The sequence below is a fragment of the Myotis myotis genome, unplaced genomic scaffold (genome assembly GCF_014108235.1).
Source record: "Myotis myotis isolate mMyoMyo1 unplaced genomic scaffold, mMyoMyo1.p scaffold_m19_p_3, whole genome shotgun sequence".
NCBI lineage: Eukaryota > Metazoa > Chordata > Mammalia > Chiroptera > Vespertilionidae > Myotis > Myotis myotis.
This window is the reverse complement of record NW_023416335.1, coordinates 201,559,206-201,584,336: the sequence shown is the minus strand read 5'-3', so window position 1 is coordinate 201,584,336 and position 25,131 is coordinate 201,559,206.

Below are 25,131 nucleotides of genomic sequence, written 5' to 3'. Positions count from 1 at the left end.
CCAAATTGCTGCAGTGGTGACAACTGCACTCCTGGTCACATACCCATGAGAAGTCACTGCATAGGCCTGCCAGAGGACATACAAAAGAATGTTCATGGCAGCATTATTTGCTATATGTCCCCACAGTGAAAACAACCCAGTGATCTATCAGTAGTACAATGGATAAATTAATGGTGGCATATTCAGACAATAGACTGCAGTACAGCAATAAAAAAAGAATTACTAGGACATGCGTGACATAGATAACTCACACACATAATGTTGAGCCAAAGAAGCCAGACAACCCTGACCAGTGTGGCTCAGTTGGTTATGCATCATCTCATGAAAGCTTACAGAGCACATGCCTTGCCAGGCACATGCCCGGGTTTCAGGCTCAATCCCTGGTAGGGGCCGTGCAGGAGGCAGCCAATAAATGTCTCGCTCTCACATAGATGTTCTCTCTTTCTCTTCCTCTCCCTTCCTCTCTCTCTAAAAATCAATTAAAAATTGAAGAAGAAGAAGAAGAAGAAGAAGAAGAAGAAGAAGAAGAAGAAGAAGAAGAAGAAGAAGAAGAAGAAGAGGAAGAGGAGGAGGAGGAGGAGGAGGAGGAGGAGGAGGAGGAGGAGGAGGAGGAGGAGGAGGAGAAGGAGAAAGAGAAAGAGAGAAAGAGGAAGAGAAGAGAGATAAGAGAGAGAGAAAGAGAGAAGGAGAAAGAAGAAAGAGAGAAAGAGAAAGAAAGGAAAGAAGAGAGAAAGAGAAAGAGAGAAAGAGAGAAAGAGAAAGAAAGAGAAAGAGAAAGAGAAAGAGAAAGAGAAAGAGAAGAGAAAGAGAAAGAGAAGAGAAAGAGAAAGAGAAAGAGAAAGAGAAGAGAAAGAGAAAGAAAGAGAGAAAAAGAAAAGAGGAAAAAAAGAGAAGAGAAAAAGAGAAAGAGAAAAAGAGAAAGAGAAGGAGGAGAGGTGACTGGGATAGCCCAGGCATAGACCACAGTGCTGGTGATGAAGAATGGTTGACAGATTTCAGTTATTGGAATAACTTAGCACCAGCCCTGAAAAAAAAAAATGAAAACAAAAAGAAACACAACATTAAGAGTTAGCAAAAACAATAACAAATAAAACCTTTAGTGGCCGACAATAGCATATATTAATCCATATATTTTTATATCCCTTGCTCCATCAACATCACATTCAAAATTTGCCTGTAAGGCCTCTTTATATTCAGAATACAAATATTTTTCTGTATCATGTTAGGTAGTCACATCAAGCATATTGGGAGTGGTGTGCTGTTTATCCTAATGGTTAACATTTATTGGGCACCTGCCTCTTGTCAAACATCCCTCTTAGCATTTATTTGAACTGATTTATTTGATCCTCATAACAATTCCACTAGGTAGGTGCTGTGATTTCCCCTGCACAACTGAGGACGTCAGACTGACAGAAGCAACCCACATTCTCTGGCTTTTGAAAGGCAGGTAGTTTGGTGCTTGGCCTGCATCTTAACAAACACGCTCTAATTCTCATGATCAAATCTTTGATCTTGACCTTTTGGGAACCTTTGACTAACAGAGTAACTTTCAGGAATATCAAAGAACACAGGACTTTGTTTGCATTTCCGAGTTGGCTAAATGAATTGTTCTGTTGTTTCCTTCATTGAAGTATAACATTCCTGGAAGTTAGAAGTCCACTGGAAGCTTTGGACGGCTATGCTGTGGGCGCTTTGATGTTCTTCATGACACATGAAACAGTCATACCAACCGCGGTTGTCTTTGACGAATCTGTGCTGAATTCCAGGATATCTGACAATTTCAACTGCATTAGTGGAATTTCCTGATGAGAGAAAACCTGAGATAATTCAGCGAGTTCCTGTTTCAGTCCTAATCCTTGCATACTTTTTTTAAAAACATATTTTATTGATTTTTTACAGAGAGGAAGGGAGAGGGATAGAGAGTTAGAAACATCGATGAGAGAGAAGCATCGATCAGCTGCCTCCTGCACACTCCCTACTGGGGATGTGCCTGCAACCAAGGTACATGCCCTTGACCGGAATCGAACCCGGGACTCTTCAGTCACCAGGCCGACGCTCTGTCCAGTAAGCCAAACCGGTGAGGGCTCCTTGCATACTTTTTGAGGAAGCTTCATGAAGGGGGCAACATTAAGTAGGAATCATCGCTATAAGGTGCCATCAAACCCAATAATGCCACTGAAGTGACAATCAGATGAGTGGAGGAAGGTTGTGCGTGTGCTGGGAACGACAGCTTTGTCACAGCGGGCTGCAGTACTGGCAGCTGACAAGTTTCTTTTGACAACTACTGTAAGATGCATCCCCTTTTTATAAGAACATAGAATATATGAAATAACAGATTTCAGATGGAGGGAAATAAGGTATTCTGGAACTAAAATCTCCCATTTCTTTAGGCAAAAAGTCCATTTCCCCCATGGTATCAGGTAGCATGGTCTCATCATTTATTATAGCCATTCTAGCCTTGTGAGTATAAGCAGATAACTATGAGTTCAGTTTCTCCTCCCAAAAAATGAGCCTAATAGTACCTACTTCCCAGGAGGGTAGACATGAGAGAGTACATAGGAAGAAGGTAACACATAGTCCTGCACCAGTGACTTATCCATGAATGTTGAGCAGCTATTATTACTATTGCTATCATCATCGTAGTGGTATATCTCTTAGCTCTTACTAACCAAGGCCTTTAGTTAATTGGTTAAATGGGAAAGTCAGATCAAGTGTGAAATTAATAATAATAAAAAGATATATTCAAATGTCGATTTCTATCTATATTGAGTACCTTGCAGCAGGCCAACATTTATGCCAAGAAAAGGTAGAAAAGACAATTAAAATACAAAAATAAATCTGCTTGAAGTGATGAGAGAGTTTCTAAAGCAGCCAGTATGTGAGGAGTCAAGATCCCAGTGAGAAGGGGACCACAGAGAGATGAGCCAGCACTCTCCTCTCTCTTTCCCACATAACATGTGCAAGGTACCCAAGCAAAGGACAGCTGTCAAGAGCAGAAATGCCAGGAAAGTTCTCAAAAACTTCACAGAGCTAGGGAGATAAAAATCATAGTTTGGGGCTTCCAAAGCAGTGCACAATTGAGGGACCAAAATCTCCAACAGAGGGAAGCATAGCAGTGAGCCCAACACTTCCTCTCAGAGCATTTATGAAGAACAGAAGCTCAAGAAGCCAAATAGAAGCATGCTGAAAATTTTAACCCTACAATGTCTTGTCTGTTGACTGTTTAGGATTTTGATACTGAAGCTGAATAAAAAGGACTCTTTTGTTTGCATTTAAAATTCATTTTTAAAGAAGACTAGAATAGAAGAGCATCAAAGTTCATATTCTTAACTACTGGGCTGTGTGAATATGGTGACTTACACTTTAATGTTGGCCTCTTAACACATTCGGGCTCAACTGTGTATTTTCAGAAATAGCAAAGAATTCTGGAATCTACCTGAAATTGTACTATGTATATCAAATTTTAAAATTGGATCTATAATTAAAAACCTTCCCAAAGAAACCCAGCTCCAGATGGCTTCACTGATTAATTTTTCTAAATATTTAAAGAGGAAATAACATTAATCTTAATGTCTTTCAAATAAAAACAAGAAAGAAAACACTTCTCAACTTATTTTATCATGTCAGCATAACCTTGAAAACTAAACCTAATAAGCACATTATAAGAACGGAAATTATAGGTCAGTCTCTCTCACAAATATAGATAGAAAAAGTGTAACTAAATATTTCCCCACCATGTATAAAAAATAATAATATATGACAACCAAGTTGTGTTTACTTCCATAATGCAGGGTTGGTTTTACATTCAAAATTAATCAATCAATGTAATTCATCATATTAGGATAACATAAGAGAACAAGCATAAGACCAGATCAAGAAATGAATAAAAGGCATTTATAAAACAAACATTCATTTGACATTTTTAAAAAATCTTAGCAAATTAGGCCTGGAATCAAATTTTAAAAAATTGATAATATATATATTTTAGAGCTACAGAAAACATACTTAATAATAGATTATTGAAAGTTTCCATCTGAGATCATGGATGAGACAAGCATTTTAGTCAACATTATACTGGAAGTTATAGCCAATATAATAAGGAAATTTAAAAAATGAAAGGTACAGGTTATTGAAATGGAAGACAAATATTGTCTTTATTGACAGATAACATAATGGTGTACTTAGAAAAACCAAAAGATTCTCCAGATAAATAAATAAATTTAAAAGGGAAGCCGGAAAGGGTTAGCAGATATATCAAATATTATAAAATTGGTATTTTAATATACAAACAATAAGCAATTATAAATTTAAAGCTATCTATTAATATCAAAAATATCAATTACTTAAAATTAAAACAAAATACATATGATTTTTAAACTGAAAAGCATTGAAATTATAAAAGACCTACATAAATAGAAGCATCTGCTATGTTTCATTTTTTATTTTTTAAATTCTTCTTCATATTTTCTTTTTTAAAATTTAATATGTTTTTATTGATTTAAGAGAGAGGGAGAGAGAGAAACATTGATCAGCTGCCTCCTGCATGCCTCCTACTGGGAATTGAACTCACAATCCAAAGTGCCCTGACTGGGACTCAAACTGGTGACCTCTTGGTTCATGGAACAACGCTCAGCCAACTGAGCCACACTGGCCAGGTGCATCTGCTATATTTTAATAGAGAGAGGACTTGATAATTTAAAGGTATCAAATCTCCCAACTAGATCTACAGATTCAATGAAATTTGCAGCAGGTGTGTATGTGTGTATGTGTGTGTGTGTGTGTGTGAGAGAGAGAGAGAGAGAGAGAGAGAGAGAGAGAGAGAGAGAGAGAGAGAGAGAGAGAGAATGAATTGATCTGGTGTTCTAATATTTAAATGAAAATGAGAAGGACCAAGAATAGCCAAGATAATCTTGAAGAATAAGAAGAGAACAGGACCCTGACCAGGTAGCTTAGTTGGTTAGAGTGTCATCCCAATACACTGAGGTTGCTGGTTCAATCCTTAGCCAGGATACATAAAGAGTCAACCAATGAATGCATAAATAAGTGGAACAACAAATTGATGACTCTCTCTCTCTCTCTCTCTCTCTCTCTCTCTCTCTCTCTTTCTCATCAATAAATAAATAAAAATAAAATTTATTAGAGAAGAAAAGGGAGGATTTACCTACCAGATGTCAAGACTTAAAGCTACAGTAATCAAGATAGCATGTTAATGGTGAGAGGAAAGACAAATAGACCTGCAGGATTGAACAGAGATTCCAGGACAAAGATGAAATGCATGGAGTGAGGAAAGGATGGTCTTTTCAATACAGGGGGCTTGGTCAGTAGGATATGCATATGGAAAAAAACAAAGCATCTTGACTCTACCTCACCCTACACACAAAAATCAATTCCAGGTGTATTATAGATCCAAATATGAAAGGTAAAACAATAAAGCTTTTAGAAGATAGCATGGGAGAATATTCTTACGATCATAAACAGGACCATAAGGGGGAAAATGATTAACTGTACCATGATAATATCAAGAACGTCTGTTTTTCAAAGATGTTACAATACAATACAATTATAATGTCTAATATAATAAAAAGACAGGCCTCAGAGTGGGAGAAGATATTTGTGATATATACATACAATGAAGAACTCAAATCTAGAGTATACAAAAAGAAAAGATATCTACAAATCTCTAAGAAAAAAAGTAGACATTCCAATAGAAAAAAAAAATACAAAAATGACTTGAATAGGTGCTGCATTAAACAGAATAGCCAAATGACCAATAAACATTTGAAAAGCTGATCATTTTCATGGGACATGAAATTAATGCAACAATGAGACAGCCCTGAGATCTTAATTTCTAAATACTGTTCTCTAATAAAAGGAATCAGGGCTCCATAGAGAAATGGATAGTTCTAAGACTGGGGCAGAGAAAATACAATATGAACTGGGAGCATCTTATAGCACCAGAAAGTAAGAAAGTGCTTTAAAAATGGGGGGAGCACATTAAAAGGACATAGAAGCCCCCTGAAAGAGCTCACAACGGCCAAAGTTAGAAAAATTTGAGCAACAAATAACATAGTATTGGATTATAAAAAATATAAAATTAATATACATGAGCCACGAAGGAAGGAAGGAAGGAAGGAAGGAAGGAAGGAAGGAAGGAAGGAAGGAAGGAAGGAAGGAAGGAAGGAAGGAAGGAAGGAGAGACAAATCTTTCTTGCAGAATTCCAAATAATATATGTACATATCCATCCTCCAGAAGGTGAAACTTAATTCTTCCTCCCCCCCACCACCACACCCCTCCCCTTGAGGGCAGGCTAGACCTGGTGATTCATTTCCAAACTATAGAATAGGAAAAGGAGAAATAGTGACTTCGCAGTGAAGAAATCTGGCAAACACAACCTTAACCAAGTGATGAATGTTGACATCATCAGCGATGTCGTGTGACTGGTATGTAGTCTCTAATTATGGTGTCATGAGAAGAGCACTTCACCTCTGTGGCATTCTTTCCAAAAGCCTTTAACCCCATTCTAGTTGTGACATCAGATGGACCCAGGTGGGGGATGTGCTACAGGATGCCTGGGCAGCATTCCTCAAGACCATCAAGGTCACGAAAACAAGGAAAGACTGGGAAACCGTCACAGACCAGCAGAGGTGGGAGACACGCTAACTAAATGCAGTGTGGTTCCCTGGAATGGCTCCTGGAACATAAAGAGGACAATAATGAAAAAACTGATGAAACCCAAGTAAAGTCTGGAGTTTACTTAACAGCATTGTCAGTTTCTTAGCTTTGACAAATACACTGTGGGAATGGAAGATGTTAACAATGGAGAAATCTGGGTGACGCCTGTACAGGAACTCCCGAAACTATCTCTTCGACTTTCCCACAATCTAAACTCATTCCACAATAAAAGGGCTTTTAAAGCCCATCCGGTGTGGCTCAATGATTTAGCATCAGCCTTGAAACCAGGAGGTCACAGCTCTATCCCCAGTGTGGGGCATGCAGAAGGCAGCTGATCAATGATTCTCTCTCATTGATGTTTCTGTCTCTCTCTCTCCCTCTCCCTTCCTCTCTGAAATAAAAAAAAAAAAATTAAATAAATAAACAAACAAAAAACAATGAGATACCATTTCACTCCCACAAGAATAGCTACAACTAAAAACCACAACAACAACATAAATGAGACCAAATATCGGCAAGGGTAATAGAGCTGCTAGAATTTTCATATGGGAGGAAGCATAAGCCAATGACACAACCACTTTGAAAAATACTTTGACAGCATCTACAAAGCCTAAATATGTGTACAACTTAGGACCCAGCAAGTTCCCTCCTAGATAGATACCAAAAGAAATGCATGTGTATGTTAACCACCAGACCTGTATGAAATGTTTATAGCAGCAGCATTTGTAATAGCCAGACAGTGAAAACAACAGAAACATCCTCCAATAGTAGAAAGGGGGATTCACCTCTCCCAAAGCACCATGTTAACTCAGGTGAGGGACAGCTGTCCAGGTGCCTTATTTTGGTAGCGGTCACTTACATCTTTTTGGCTGTCATTTTTGAGTGTTTACTGTGTACCACCACATAATTCGTTAAATAGTGACCAAGTCATTTCTACACGAAATAGCATGGATGGATTTTACAAACATAGTACCCAACAAAAGAAATCAGCCCCAAAACAAAACAAAGAAACCATTCTGCTTGGTTGATATAATGGGCAAAAGTGATCGATGCTTATAGAAGTCAGAGTAGTGTTCACCTTTGAGGTGTAATTATTGGGTTAAAGCACGAGGAAAGACTTTGGGGTGCTGGCAAAGTTTTATTTCCTGATCTGGTTGCTGGTTACACCGGGTGTTCACTTTGTGAAAATACCTCCCGCTAGACTCTTAGATCTGCGCACTTTCCTCTAAGTATGCTACACTTCAATAAAAACTTTTCTTAAAGCTGAAAAAATGATATGTAATACTTCAAACCTGTTTAATTTTAACTTAAAGCATATAAATGCACATTCATTCACCGCTCTTTTGATGTGGAGCCAAGGCTTTTCTTTGAGAACGGGTCTGCTAACTGGAGCTTCTTGTCATCTTTCTTACATAAACCACACCCATAATGCATCATCTACAATTTCCAGCGTCAGTTTCTTTGAAGTAGAGAGAAACCTTAAAGGCCCTTGTAAAGCAATCTGAGTGTAGAATCTTGCTAGAATTTTATGATTTTTCCCAATCCTTTCATTGTCTCAGCCACACCCAATTTCATAGCAATTTTTCTCCCAGTAATTCTCCTACGTCTTTTCAAAGCTTTTAACTCAGCATTCATAGACACATTTCTCTCTTCTCTTCTCTCTCTCTCTCTCTCTCTCTCTCTCTCTCTCTCTCTCTCTCTCTCCACACTTATTTTAAGGTTTGGCTATTTCATTAAGTAATGAACAACAAAGACTGACATAAATAGATTTGGAAGAAAACACAAATGATCCTTGATAGACATACAGTTCTACTGATGGGAGCAGACAGACGTGGGCATTCTGGAGAGTAGCCCAGATTTGCAGGCAGTTCCCATGATGTGGGCATGCATTCATCGATGTATTTTGCAGGGGAAGTGAAGGGCTTTAGTTAATCCTCTGTATTTGTCAAGTGGAGAAGCCACTCATATTCTTAAGTGCCCTCCTAAACTCCCAGCTCCTACCACTGTCATTTTTTGGATCATCTTCCATCATCTTCCACCTGGGCCTTTATGGTTGCCCTTTCATAATTTTCCACACAGGTACCTTTTTCCCCCCTGTAAATTACAAAGCATACACCTGTTTCTGGCTTAAAATTCTTTAGATGTAGAGTGCCTGGTGTATAGCATATAGTGGGTGCTCAATATATAAGAGCTGAATGAGGCAAATAAATAAACAAATGGGTACATGAGTTTTCAGCTCTGTCAGGTCAAAGGTCCAGTTCTTTGGACTGTCCTACAAGGCCCTTCCTGTTCAGATCCTTCTCACCTTCCCAGCCATCTGACCTTAGATCTCCTCAGTGCACCCTGCACTGCAACCCCACCAAGCACCTCATGATCAGCCACCACATGCTGGTCCTCTGTGTGAAGGGCTCTTTGTCATTGCCTTACGTGGAGTCACCTATGTAAGACCCACCCATTCTCTCCTTCTTGAAGCTAAGCTGTCCCTTACCCATCCCAGTGGAGTTCATCAGATCTCCTGCTTTACAAATCCTGTTATCATTCCTGGTCAGGCTCCTGTCTCTCCCATACACCGTGCAACCGAGAGACTCAAGGGCTGAGATTCAAGCCCCGTTATTTGGCTTCACAGTCTCAATGTCTAGCTCAGACTTGGCATAGAGTTGGTGCTCAACACAGGCGTGAAGGCAGGAGTCAGCTGGCCTGGTTTCAAGTCCTGACTCTGCCACTTGATAGCTGTGGAGCCTTGGGCAGATTCCTTCGCCAGCACTCAGTTTCCTGTCAAATAAGAGCAATGATACCTACCTCTCAATGTTCCTGTGAAAACTGAATCAAATCTATGTACAAGCACTCAATAAACTGAATCTAAAAACACACAGGAATGCCAAATCTCAAGCTCTAGACAGCTGGACACCTGTGTCCACCCAGACCAAATGCAAGTCTGGATGTGATAAGAACCCCAGTATCTGCATGGGGTAGACTTTCAATAAATATTTGTTGAACAAGTGAATGATGCTCTTCCATCCCTCATCCCCTCCCTTTGTCCTGCTCTCCTCTTTGCCCCTACCACCGTTCTCCATATCCAGGCCCCAGCTCCGTGGGTTATTTGAAATTAAAATCCCAAAGTTATTTTTCATAAGCAAGAACAATCATTCTTGGGTCTGCTGGCACAGCATCCTGACAGGGGGCTGGCAACAGCCAGTTCACAGTGAGCCCTGCCAGGGGGCTGTGCACATGCTTCTAAGAATAACTCAGTGTCCAAGAATTCCGCCTGTTCTATCGCAAGCTGGGGCCGGCAAGCAGCTGGTTTTCATTAGCATCGAGAGCGATGGTATTCCACTTTACACAGCAAGGCCAATGCACCTCTTTCCCTTCCTCTGCTCCCGCTCTGGGCTGCCATTGAGCGAGTGTCTTCATTTAACAGAAAGCACCAGGAAGAAGTCTGGCTAGAGGTAAACTGCAGCGTGGATGAAGTCTGCCTCTGGGTCCTTTCATCACACATCTGGGACACACATCACAGTTCCATTCGGGGTGTCGTTCTGAGTCTCCCCATGATCTCAGTACTCCAAGGCCACAGGAACATCTCATCCAAACTTGCCCTCATAAGAGCAGCCAGTGCCTGGGCTCATTCCTGACCTTCTCATCTTTGTTCATTCATTCATTTATTCCCACGCAGCATTACTGAACACTGAAGCTAAAGGGGACCTAGGACATCACTTAGGGTGGCAGTTTGGTCTGTAATGGTCCTTAGCATCGAGAGGGTAGTACTCTATCCTAAGGACATTTGAAAATGTTTGAGTACTTATCTTGGGGGTGTCACAAAGAGAAAGGGCACTATTAACTTTTAGCAGGTGAGAACTAAGGATATAAAATGTCCTGTAATGCACAGAATATTCCTACATGATGAAGAACTATCCAACCAAAAGTGTCCATGGTGTTTCTCTTGAGAAACAGTGCTGGAATAGGTACACATCCTCTCCTCTCCTACCACATAGCATATTATTGTGAGTGCAGGCTTCCTCACTCCTGGCCTCTATATAGCTTGGCCTCAAGCATTTGAAATAGATTTGTCTTATGATGGAGAAAAGACAAAAAGGCCATGGGCCGTGGAGTCAAAAGGACCAGGACAAATGTTCTGTTTCTGCCCCTCCAGCTGCAGAAATTTGAGTAGAGCTAATGATTCTCAGATCCCAGGCTGCTCATCTGCACAATGGTGCTCTCAATATCTATGTTATAAGATGATTATGAGCATGGATGCCATATGGCACAATTCCTGGGATTGAGTAACATGGCCCAGTGGTGAGAATTAAACAAGAGAACTTACATCAAGTACTGGATGCATAGTAGGCATTGAATATACTATATATGTTACATGTAATGTGCCTTATGCTGTGCTTGGCATGTAATAGAGGCTCTAAAAACTGTCAATCCTTTCCCTCCCTCTCTCCTCCTGTAGATACCATGTGGCTCACTGAAGTTCATCTATGATTCATTGAAAAGAGCTCATAAAGAAGGTATGGCTCCTAGTTTCAGAGAATTTAAAATGTAGAGGTTCTGATAAGTCATGTGCGTGTGTGTGCACATACAAGAGTGAGACAGGTATAAAAATATATTAAACTATAAATATTTACAGTCTACCTCTTCTGCACCTCCCACTGTCCCAAAAGGAATGATCTTTTGATTATTTGGTCCATTACCAGGTCTTTGTCTTGCTGACGGAAGGAGAAGACAGAAGGATAGTAGAAGCCAAACTGCTCTGACTATGGCAGGTTGAGACAGAAATGAGGAGGGAGGAGAAAGGAAACACCATAGAAAGTGAGAAAGAATGAGGGGGAGAAATGAGAAGTAGCTTCCTGGAAGAGCGGGTCCTTGGGACAAGAGATTCCTGTACGGGTTTGGGGATTAGCAAGTTGCTGTTGCTGCTCTAATCTACAGAGACTGTAATCAGGGCAACCCCGTTGTGAGCCCCTGAGAAATGGTTTTGACTGGCTCAGACTCCCAAAAGATTCCTCCCAAAGATTTCTACAAAGTTCTTGTGTAGTCACTGGATTCAGGTTCTTGCTTCCCTCCACCCAGGCTTTCAGCTTCATGCCCGTCAACTCAGATATAAAGCCTGGCTCTTCAATTCTCTCCAAAAGTTGCTCACTTGAAGCTCTTGTGAGAGTGGCAGATTTCCTTAAAGATGAGAAAAGAGATTGCATCAACCTAGCACCAATGTTAAGGGGAGCATCAGACAGTCCTTTTTTGAAAGGCCCTTGCCACCTACCACAGGGCGGCTGCTCTGCACTGTCAGAGGCCCCACCTTGACTGATCTCACTGGCTCCTCCCTCTCTTCCCCATTCTTTCCCATCACCTCTCTTCACTTCTCTGCCCCTCCCTCTCAAGAGCAGAAAACAAATGCCTCTCTTTTTCTCAGCCATCTCTCCATGTACCATGAGCCCACCAAAACCCATGTGTTTTGGACTTGCCTACCCCCTTAATGGGCAAATTCGGGTGTTTATAGTCAAAGCAGCTCCCTCTCTAAAAGAATGATGTTAGATCATAGATGTTTCACCTCATTTTTTCTATCTACAACTTAAATAACAAACCCAAATAGTTGAGAGAAGCAAAGAGGTATGGAAATCCAATGGTCTGGGCTGGGAGGAGTCCCTGGACGAGGCTGACTTGAAAGATAGATGGGATTTGGAGAGAACTGGAGAGGGAATCCAATGGTATCACAACATCAATAAAAATGTGGAGGCTGAATTGGCACAGAACTAGGGAGATGAAGAATTTGTTCAAGCCAAAGCCAACAATCCATTGGCTCCCAGTGAAGGATAAAAACATGGGCATTAAGGTGGGATCATGAGTGGAGGACTTTGAATGTGTCAGGTTAAGAATCTGACTGAAATCTGATCTGTTTTGGGATAGGCTAATCCATCCTTTAGGACTTGGCTGTTGTTGTTGAGAAAACCATAGCAATGATCCTTTTAGATACGCAAAAGTAAAGCAAGAACATCCTGGATAAAAACGGGAATTAAATACATCTAATTTAGCCAAACAGGCTGAAGAGCTCATTTGGTTATGCCCCGAGCCTCCCACAGCTACATCTCTGTGACCTCTATTGGGGGAGCGGGGGTAGAAAAGTTTCTATAGGGATTTGTCTGCTGTACAATGGAACATTATTTTCATTCTTTCGAAGTTGGGTGTTTACTCCTTCAAGCAATTGTTTGCAGAAGGATAAGAATTCAAACGTACAAGTGCTTGAAAGGAACAGGCAAATGTGCCCTTTCGTCCTCTCACAGGGGATGAGCAACAAGGAAAGGGAGCTGGATTGTGTTTGGTGCAACTCAGCGTAGATCTCACATGACAATCATCAAGACAGTGTTGTGGCTCTCACAGACTGACTTCAGAGTGCTTACTGTAATCACATCGACCTTACAAAGTAAATTCATCCTGAGGAAATACTGCTGTATTCATTTATTTTAATACTAGAGGCCTGGTGCACGAAATCGTGCATGGGTGGAGTCCCTCAGCCTGGCCCATGATCAAGGCCTATTGGGGGCTGACCGGCCAGGGGGAGGGGCCACGGGAGGTTGGCCAGCTGGAGGGAGGGGCTGCAGGAGGTTGACCAGCTATGGAGGTTGGCTGTGGGAGCACACTGACCACCAGGGGGCAGCTCCTGCATTGAGCATTTTCCCCCTGGTGGTCAGTGCATGTCATAGTGACTGGTCAACAGGTCATTTTGGTCATTTGGTTGTAACAGTTGCTTAGACTTTTATATATATAGATTTGAAGTATCCTCATTAAAATTTAATTTTTGTATAAAAGAATTCTCATAGTCTGATTTTTTTCTACCCAGCATCCATTCCCTCTGATTCTAAAAATAGCACTCCAGTTTTCCACCTGAAGCCCTCTTTCTTTCTCTCTCTCTCTCTCTCTCTCTCTCTCTCTCTCTCTCTCTCTCTCTCTCTCTTTGAGAATGTTGCCCTGCCTCCATGATACAGAGGGCAACAGCAGTATTACCAATCATCTATGCCACTTGCTGGTCATGGTAATTGGTGGTCTGTTCTCATCACCCAATCTGAAGTAGAAACCTAATCACTTTTAATCAGATCTCCCTTTTTTAATTTTCTGCACAGCTCTTATTATTATCTGATGTATTTTCTTATTGTTTACTTATGTTTTAAAGAAATTAATTTTGTTAATCCTCACCTGAGGATATTTTTCCATTGATTTTTACAGAGAGTAGAAGGGACAGGGAGAGACAGAGAGAGAGAAACACCGATATGAGAGAGACACCTCAATTGGTTGCCTCCCGCATTCACCCCTACCAGGGCCAGGGATAGAGCCTGCACCCTAGATACATGCCCTTGACCAGAATCAAACCAGCTAGTGCCTTTTTAAAAATATATTTTTATTGATTTCAGAGATGAAGGAAGTGGGAAGAGAGACAGAAACATCAATGATGAGAGAGAATCATTGATCGGCTGCCTCCTGATGCCCCACATTAGGGATTGAGCCCACATGTGTCCTGATCAGAAATTAAATCTTGACCTCCTGGTCACACTAGCTGGGCTGTTTACTTATTTTTTTGTGGTCCGTGTGTGTATGTATCTACCACTTTTGAAATGAATGCTGGGATCTTGTGTGTCTTTTTAATGCCATATGCACTGTAACCTAAAATGCTGCTGGAACATGAAAAGCAATCAATGTGTTTTGGTTGAATAGTTTAACAAGCAATGAACCACCAAAATGGTTCAATGGTGGAAATGTAACATAAGTGTGTCCAGTAAGAAATGTAACATAATCCTAGAAATGTTGCTGGCATGGTCAAGGAAATGTCATTCAGCCATAAAGCTATAAACCTAGATCTGCCAAAGGTTACCTCAATAGTAACACACACCCGACCTGAAGAATGAAGTTAATACGAAGAAAGATAAAGACAGAGCTCTAGAGAACAACTTCCTGATAAAATTATCTGAGCATCTGGATATAGCTATTCCTGAACTCAGTTACTTTTAAGTATTGGGGTGCATCATTAGGACTCTCAGCTATCAATCCGCAGGCATGCTTGCTGACCTCTGTGTCATAGCCAGGCCAGTTCTACAAAGCACTACAGGCCTGAGTCTGGGGATATATTCTCCCTCTAGGAAGGACAGTGTCTGCATTGTATTCTTCCCAGACATTTTTCCTGAAAAGAGGGAAAACATCAGCAGGAAACATTAGCACATATACTGTGGCCTGGGGGAACAGCTCAAACCTCATGGAACAAGTACAGACACAACAGACATGATGGCCCTGCGCCCACAGTCCACTTCCCTCCACAGGAAAACTGCCTGAAGAAGGAAACCAGACATCACCTTTTATAAACGTGTACAGCACTCCTTCCGTTTTTCTCTCTTGTGGCCCAGCATGGTGTAAGGAGAAAGAGCATTGATCCAAAGGATCTGGGTCCTAGTTTCTGCTCTGTCTTGCTCTTTGCACTGAGGCCACAGAATCTGTCCATTGTTCAATCAACATTTACTGTGCACAGTTCTGGAAGGGCTGTGTTCCTATGATTCTTCTTGTTGAAGACAAATGACCAAAATTCAGATGAGCTAGTTTATGCCAAAGAAAGAATAAGGGATATTTATCAATTCTGGGAATCTTAGGAAAGGTTTCAAGAAAGTCCAAGTTGGATTAAGTGCAAGACTAAATGCCCAAGTCATTCCCTAAAAACCTGGAGCACTTCAGAGAATGAGGTACTCTAGCTGTGGCTTTAAACATCAAGACAGGAACAGCTCTTTATATAACATTATATAAAGAGTTTCTACACAACCTCTCATCCACCTCTTTCTTCTCTGTCCTAGGCTCCATTATCTCTGCATGCTGACAGGAAAGAAAGCGCACCGAGACCTATCTACACTAATAAAAGAGAAACATGGTAATTGGCGTACGACCGCTACCCTTTTCATTGGCTAATCAGCGAGATATGCAAATTAACTGTCAGCCAAGATGGCGGCCGGCAGCCAGGCAGCTTGAAACTAACATGAGGCTTGGTTGCCTCAGTGATGGAGGATCGTTGGAGGAAACCAACGTTCCCCGCCTGCGGCTGCAGGCCTCTGAGCGGGCAGTTTAAGAAACATTGTAACAAATACCACTGGACTTCAGCCAGCAGATTCACAACATTGTAAGCAAAGGCCAGAAACCTACTTTCAGCCCCGGAGGCGGAGGCCTAAGAGCTGGAGCCAAGCCTCAAGGTAAAGCTGGCCCAGAATAAAAAAGAAAAAAAGAGAAAAAGGAGCGGTTGGGAACTTCAGTCACTCCCAGCCTGAAAACAGCCCTCAGCCCCTCACCCAGACTGGCCAGGCACCCCAGTGGGGACCCCAACCCTGAAGGGTGTGTGACCAGCTGCAAACAGCCATCATCTCCTCACCCAGGCTGGCCAGGCACCCCAGTGGGGACCCCCACCCTGATCCAGGACACCCTTCAGGGCAAACCAGCCAGCCCCACCCATGCACCAGGCCTCTACCCTATATAGTAAAACGGTAATATGCCTCCCGGCACCGGGATCAGCGTGACAGGGGGCAGCGCCCAAACCCCCTGATCGCCCTGCGGCTCTGTGTGTGACAGGGGGCGGGGCCCCAACCCCCTGAGCAGCCCTGCTCTGTGCCTGATTGGGGGGGAGCTCCCCAACCCCCCTTCCCCTCCACGTGCCCTGCTCTGTGTGTGATGGGGTAGAGCCATAACCTCCCCATCGGCCCTGCCCTGAGTGTGAGAGTGGCGGCGCCCCAACCCCCTGATCGGCCCTGCTCTGTGGGTGATAGAGGGCGGCGCCCCAACCCCCTGATGGGCCCTGCTCTGTGCGTGACGGGGGTGGCGCCGCAACCTCCCCATCGACCCTGCCTTGAGTGTGACAGGGGACGGTGCCCCAACCCCCCAATTGGCCCTACCCTGAGCGTGACTGAGGGTGGCATCACAACCTCCCAATCTGCCCTGCTCTGTGCATGACGGGGCGGTGCCCCAACTCCCCTATTGGCCCTGCTCTGAGCCCGACCAGGGGCTGCACCTAGGGATTGGGCCTGCCCTCTGCCACCCGGGAGCAGGCCTAAGCCAGCAGGTCATTATCTCCCGAGGGGTCCCAGACTGCGAGAGGGCACAGGCCGGGCTGAGGGACCCCCCACACCCTCCCCCCGTGCACCGGGGTAGAGGTTATGGCTCTACCCCGTCACACACAGAGCAGGGCCCGTGGGGGGCGGGGGGGTTGAGGCCCCGCCCCCTGTCACACACAGAGCTGCAGGGCGATCAGGGGGTTTGGGCGCTGCCCCCCCCGTCACGCTGATCCCGGTGCCGGGAGGCCTCGCGGCTCCGCTGATCCCGGTGCTGGAGGCATATTACCCTTTTACTATATAGAATAGAGGCCTGGTGCATGGCTGGGGCCGGCTGGTTTGCCCTGAAGGGTGTCCTGGATCAGGGTGGGGGTCCCCACTGCGGTGCCTGGCCAGCCTGGGTGAGGGGATGATGGCTGTTTGCAGCTGGTCACACACCCTTCAGGGTTGGGGTCCCCACTGGGGTGCCTGGCCAGTCTGGCTGAGGGGCTGAGGGCTGTTTTCAGGCTGGGACTGAAGCTCCCAACCGCTCCGTTTTTTCTTTCTTTTTCTTTTTTTATTTTAACCCCCTGATCGGCCCTGCTCTGTGGGTGATAGAGGGCGGCGCCCCAACCCCCTGATCCACCCTGCCCTGAGTGTGACAGGGGGCGGTGCCCCAACTCCCCTATCGGCCCTACTCTGTGAGTGACAGGGGGGAGCTCCTCAACCCCCTGATCGGCCCTGCTCTATGCATGACAGGGGCGAGCTCCCCAACCCCCTGATTGACCCTGCTCTGTGCATGACAGGGTATGGAGCCCCAACCCCCCTGATGGGCCCTGCTCTGTGCGTGACAGGGGGTGGCGCCACAACCTCCCCATCGACCCTGCCTTGAGTGTGATGGAGCAGTGCCCCAACCCCCCAATCAGCCTTACCCTGAGTGTGACTGAGGGTGGCATCGCAACCTCCCAATCTGCCCTGCTCTGTGCATGATGGGGGCAGCGCCCCAACTCCCCAATCAGCCCTGCTCTGAGCCCGACCAGGGGCTGCACCTAGGGATTGGGCCTGCCCTCTGCCACCCGGGAGCAGGCCTAAGCCCAGCAGGTCGTTATCTCCCGAGGGGTCCCAGACTGCAAGAGGGCACCGGCCGGTCTGAGGGACCCCCCCTTCCCCCGAGTGCACAAATTTTTGTGCACCGGGCCTCTAGTCCTATATAATAAAAGCCCAGTGACCGAATGGCCGGTCGGTCGACCAGTCACTATGATGTGCACTGACCACCAGGGGGCAGACTCTCAATGCAGGAGCTGACCCCTGGTAGTCAGTGCACTCCCACAGTGGGAGTGCCACTTGGCTGACCAGGATGATCAGAGCTCCCATAGCAGGCTGATCCCCGCAGGCCACACCCCCCACCAGTGCATGAATCCTGTGCACCCAGCCTCTAGTTTGAACATAACGTGGCCTAGGAAATATGATCCAACCTGCAATGGGAAGTAAGTTTGGAATACAATGCTAAAGTCAGATTGTTTTAGACATTTGTGTTCATTCTGTTGAAAAATTGACAATTATTTCAAACAAACAATACTCCTTTATTCTATACTATTTCCTAAGCAATTTTATACACAAGGCTCTCTACTAAAAAATTAATAATAAATAAGGCACAATCCATGATGTCAAGAGCATTGGTATCTAATATGGCAGATAAAAGATGGATCTAGAAACATCCAGAATAGCACTGTCCAACAGAAATATAATGTGAGCCACAAATGTAACTTTAAATTATCCAGTACCCACATTACAAATACAAAATGAAATGGATGGAATTCATTTTAATAATATATATTATTTCATCCAACATATCAAAATTATTTCAACATGTAATCAATATAAGGAAATTATTATGAAATATTTTACTTTATTTTTCTTACTGAGTCTTCAAAACCCAATGTGTATTTTATATCTCAATTTGGACTAGCCCCATGTTAAGTGTTTAATAGCCTTATCTGATTAATAGCTACCATATTGGACAATATAAACCTCAAAATGTTAGTGGAAAAATCAACTGTGAACATGTTTCTTCTCTAGTTCAACTTTTTTCCTTGAATGGTGCCCTGATATTTCTCTCCAGAGCCATTTATTCCCTACTTATATCCATTTTGGATGGAGTTGATGCCATGCCAGACCCAGAGGTGGCTACTCAGGTCATTATATGACTCTGGACCTAGTGATTGGTTCAATGGTGGACATATGGCTCAAAAAGAGTCATTAAAATATAATGATTCTGTTCTTGGAACTTCTAAAAAAGATACACATCCTCTTTTCTGCAGGTCTTGAATCTGGGAGGATGTGAGCCTGCAGTGCCTACCAAAGGCCACCACAAAGAGCCTGAGAATGCAGTCACTATGTTAAGGGTAGAGAGAGACAAAGAGAAATTCACTTCTCTGGGCATCCACCTAGCTCCTAGAGCATTCCTGAGCTTTTCAATTACATGGATCGATAAACTCTTTACTCAAGCCAATTTGAGTTTGGATGTTTTCTGAAAAGGGTGATGATAAAAGAGGTAACTTCAACCCCACTCTCCAGTAGAAATAGTATAGCATGATTTCATCCAGTTTCTCTTTCCACTCCTATATCCTCTACCTGAGAAGAGAAGTAACTTTACTGTTGATACTAGTGAATCCTAACATCCATTGGGCTACATGTATCAGGAGGCAGCATCACTACACCATTAGTGATAAAATACTAATCTTTTTAACAAATAGCAATAGCACTTGTCTCTCATTCTCACTTGTCTCTTCCTCTCTTGGATCACTGACAAGGCCAGGAATCTGCTCTCTCTGTCTCAGCTTCTCCTGCTGCAACTGAGTGGTTGAATCAGGTCAGTCCTGGGGGACTAACTATATTTGATTCTTGCCTCCCCAATGGTGCCTGATACATACCAGCGACACAGTCACCATTGTGATGTATTGCCTCAGTTTCCCCAAGACAACCAATGCATTTTTATAAAAAGAAGATGAGTTTTTCCCATCAGAAAAACTTTGTCTTTTTCTGAGTCATGTCTCTATGGAAAATTCTCAACAAGTTTAATTAAAATTTTCAATTCCTAAACATCACCCCTTATTCATTAAACTTTAAAAGAGTACCTATGGTATATAGGGCATGGTAATAGCCACTCAGAGTACAAAGATGAATATGTCACTGAACTCAAGGAGGCAATGTTTAGTTTATGAAAATATTTTTTAAATAAGATAATGTAATAAGAGAGACAAGAACATGAAGGGAACATTGAGAAATGACACATCAAAAGGTCAGGGGTAGTAACTACATTAAATTTAAATAGACAACAGAATCCAATAATAATAATAAAAAAAAAAAGGCAGCAGCTGGCAGAATGGATGGGGGAAATTATCTAATCTATGCTGAGAAAAAAGACACACTTTAGATTAAAAAACACAAATAAATTAAAGTAAAATAATGGGGGGAAATACTATGCAAACAGTATCCAAAAGAGAGCTGCAGTATTGATATTAGTATCAGACAAAATACGACCGAAAACAAAAATAGTTAGCAGAGACAAAGAGAAACATTTTATAATGCTTAAAGGGACAATCCATCAGGAAAATATAACAATTTTAAGCATACATGCATCTAACAAGTGAGCCCCAAAATACATGAAGAAAAACCCAACAGAACTGAAAGGATGAATAGACAATTTAACAACAGTAAGTGGAGACTTCAATATCTCCTTCTTTCCATAGTGGATAATGCATCTATTTTTTATAGATCCATTTACTAGGAAATAATAAGCAAATGTCAACAAAGACCTAGAACACTTGAACAATACTAAAAACCAACTACACCTGACAGACATCTATTGAACACTCTAGCCAACAGCAAAATACATATTCTTCTCAACTGCACCTGGAACTTTCTCCAGCACCATATTGGTGCTGGGAAAACTAGATATCCATGTGTCAAGTTATGAAGTAGATCTCTTCTTCATATCATATACATAAATTAACTCAAAATTAATCATAGACCTAAATGTAAGAGCTAAAACTATTTTTTAAGCTATAAAACTCTTCAAAGAAAATATGTGAGTAAATCCTTATGACCTTAGGCAATGGTTTCTTAAATACAACACCAAAAGTACAGGTGCAAAGTAAAAAAATTACATCAGCACAGATGATATAATCTTGCATATAAGAAATCCCAAGGGATATACTAAAAATAATAGAACTAGTAAATGACTATAGCAAGGTTACATGACACAAGATCAGTATACAAAAATCAATTGTACTTCTGTAAATTTTCAATAAACAGTTCAAAAGTAAAATTTAGAAAACAATTCCATTTATAAGGCCATCAAAAAATAAAAATAAAATATTCAGGAATAAATTTAATGAAAAAAAAACACAAACCTTTATGTGACAACTATAAAACATTGCTGAAAGAAATGAAAAAAAAAATGGATAAATGGGAAGACAATCCATGTTCATAAAATGGAAGACTTACTATTGCTAGGATGATAATATTCTCCAAATTGATCTGCGGGGTCAATGCAATCTCTATTAAAGTTTCAAATGTCTTTTTTGCAGAAATTAACAGGCTGATGCCAAAATGCATATGGAAATTCAAGGGACCAAGAATAGCCAAACAATCTTGAAAAAGAAGAACAAAGTTGAAGTATTCATACTTCTTGATTTCAAAATTCATTTTAAATCTATAGTAATCAAGACAGTCTGCTATTGGAATAAAAATAGAAGTGTAGATCAATGGATTATAATTGAGTGTCTAGAAATCATTACTTAGATTTATGGTCAACTTGTTTTCAAAGGAGTGCCAAAAGATTTAGTAGAGAAAATAATAGTATTTTTAACAAATGGTGCTGGGATAACTAGATATCCATGTGTCAAATCATGAAATTAGATCTCTATCTCCTATCATTTAATAAATTAACTCAAAATGAATTATAGACCTAAATGTAAGATCTAAAACTATTTGTTAAACTGCAAAACTCTTAGAAGAAAATGTACAAGTAAATAAATCTTCATGTCCTTGGATGAGGAAATGGTTTCTTAAATATAACAACAACAAAAAAAGAAAAAAAAGAAAATCTTTGCTGCTTTAAAGTATATTAGCAAGTAGGAAAAAACAACAATAACCATGCAATAGGAGAACATGCAAATTATAAATCTGAAAAGGTACTGAATATATTTTTTAAATCACAAATGACCAATAAGCCGGTGAAAAGGTGTTCAAAATCATTAAGGAAATGCAAATCACAACCACAATGAAATTCCACTTCATACCCACTAAGATGGATATAATAATAATAAAAAAAAGTGGAGAAATTGCTGGTGGAAATATAAAATAGTGCAGCCTCTTTGGAAAACAGTTTGGCAGTTCCTCAAAAAGCTAAATATTGAGTTATCACATGACCTAACAATTCTACTCTTAGGACTATGTCCAAAAGAATTGAAAACATATCTACACAAAAAACTTGTACATGAATGTACTTAGAAGAATTATCCATAATAGCCCAAAAGTGGAAACAACCCAAATGGTCAACTGAAGAATGAATAATCAAAGTGTGGTACATCTATACAATAGAATATTATTCATCCATAAAAAGGAATAAACAACTGGTACATGTTATAACATGGATAAACCTTGAAAACATTATGGTAAGTAAAAGCAGCCAGTCACACACACACACACAAACACATATTATATAATTAATTCCATTTATATGAAATTTCCAGAATAGACAAATCTATAGAGACATGAAATAGACTAGTGGTTTGTTGGACCTACCAGGATAAGAAGAGGGGATGGAGAGTGAGTGCCAATGGGTACAGAGTTTCTATTTGGGTAGATGAAATATGCTTGAATTAGATAATGGTGATGGATGCACAACTCTGTCAATATACTGATGACTACTGAGATATACACTTTGAAAGGGCAAAGTTTATGGTATGTGAATTATATTTCAATGAAACTATTATTTAAAAAAAAAAAAGACTTTACGGGCTCAAGGAGGACTTCCCAAAAAGACACCCTAAAATCTATCTTAACAGGGAAAAGAGTTATTATAATTAACCAAGGCACATTTAGAAAGAAATTGTCTATGAAAGTTTACAAAGCACGAAGGTTATTCCCAATCGGTTTGGCTCAGTGGATAGAGCATTGTCCTGCAGACCAAAGGGTCCCAGGTTCAATTCCAGTCAGGGCATGTACCTCGGTTGCAGGCTCCTCCCCAGCCAGGGCCCTGCTGGGGACTTGTGCAGGAGGCAACCAATCAGTGTGTTTCTCTCACATTGATATTTCTCTCTGTCTTTCCCTCTCTCTTCCACTTTCTCTAAAAAGCAATGGAAAAATACCCTTGGGTGAGGTTTTTAAAAAAAATGAAAACAAAGCACTAAGATTAAATATTATAAAAATCCCCCAAATTAGTATATACACACTCTAGAAGCTTGCAGTCTCATTGAGGACACACTAGCAGAAAATAAAATTCAGGTTACTTAGCACTTGCTAAGTTCCTATTATAGCAGCCTTTTTTAACCCATGTATTATATTTTCATTTATATCTCCCGACGTCCCATTTGAAATTTGAAAACAGAGAATATGAAACTCAGAAAGGTTGGTTGAATGTCCAAAAACCATTCAGTTACCCAACACCTGGGTTTGAACCAAGGTCTGCCTCAACAGCTCACCACATGAGGAGTGTCAGGTCTTGTTGAGTATTGGGCAGTAAACTTCATAATTTATCTTATCTGGCCTGCTACACCTATCCTCTTCCAGGGACATCTGGTAGACCACAGCAGAGACCCAACCGCACCCATGGGCTGTGTGGGGGCCCTCAATAAAAACACCCTACCCATTCCAGAATATAACATACCAAACTCTTCCTTCCTGACACATGGATGTACTTGGCCCCACCCCTGTACAAATGACTTATTTCTTAAACATAACTGTTTGCTCATATATAGCTACAACCTCTGTGTTTCCAGCAGAGACGTCATGCCTTTGGATTCTGATCCCATTTCAGTTGTGAGTCGAGGGATCCTGGTTGGTGTTCAGTACATTAAACAGTAACCAAAATAAATATCCTAGAAGCCAGAATCCTAAGGCTGCCTCCCACTCGGGAGGTTGGGAGGTTTCCGTTGTCAGTGTATGTTTTCCTTTCAAGACAAGGCAAGCTATGTATGTGCTAAGTAGGAATGTTACATGATCCACCACCCCCACCGGTACTAAAAGGAAAATACGGGTCTATGAGAAAGAAAAATGGCGCCAGAAAGAAAGAAGAGCCAAACTAAATTTGGCATTTCACCTTCCATTTTCCCCCCCAATGCTGCCTATCCACACCCCAACTCAGTGTCAGATGTTTCAAATGTTTTCATTGTTCCTTCCCTCAGCCCAGCTTCAAATCCCAGAAAGAAAGGGGAAGGGGGGTGGGGAATCAATGCCATACAGATGTGTTTATCCCCTCTTGCCTGGATAAAAGGCTTCTTTCAAGTGTGGTGCATACCTTCCAGGCTGGATCTCTGCATTTTTAGGGATGCCACATGGCAGTCAGGTCAGGCTGCTCTTTTGCTGTCCTTTTTATGTCAAACCCAAGCTTTTGTTCTCTGATGTCAAGCTTGACAGATGTGTTCTCGGGCAGCCAGCACACTGAAAACACATGGCAGACTGAAGCCCCTGGTCTTCTTGGCTAATGACATTGGTGAAACAATTCCACAATTTCCCAAGGGGCTGCAGGATCCCACTGGGGTGGAGATAGGGTGAGGTGAGGATGATGGAGGGTTAGGACCGTACTCAGGAGAGCAGAAAGGGAGGAGAATCTGCAGTGAGTCCTCACTTCTTCCTGGGGCCTCAGGGTGTTACCATTTGATCTGGTATGTTTGGGGGGCCTGAGATTTTATGTTGTTATAGCAGAGACTTGAAACACCTTGTGTTACTCGACTCTATTTCTGATGTGCACATGCAGGTAAAATGCAACTCTCCCTGCTTTCTCTTCATCCTTCCCTCACTCCTTTCCTCCTTTCTTCTCTCCCTTTTTATTTCTTTCCTTCTTCCTTCATTTTATCCACCTTTATTTCTTTTTTATCCTCTCCCAAATGTCCTTGGTTCTTTCCTCTCTCATACTCACTTTTCCATTTTTATCTCTGCTTTCCCTCCCCATATCTCTCTATTCCCTCATACACCAGTCTCCCTTACACACACACACACACACACACACACACACACACACACACACACGTCCTTACCAAGTCTCAGAGACTGAAACAAACTGAACACTCCACATTTCTGCCTTTTATTAGTTCTGGGTCCAGGTGGCTTTTCCCAGAGTTCTGGGCTGCTCATGTAAGTGACTGGGGCTGCCCTGGCTGCTTTGGCTTTCGGTTTGGACCACTTTAT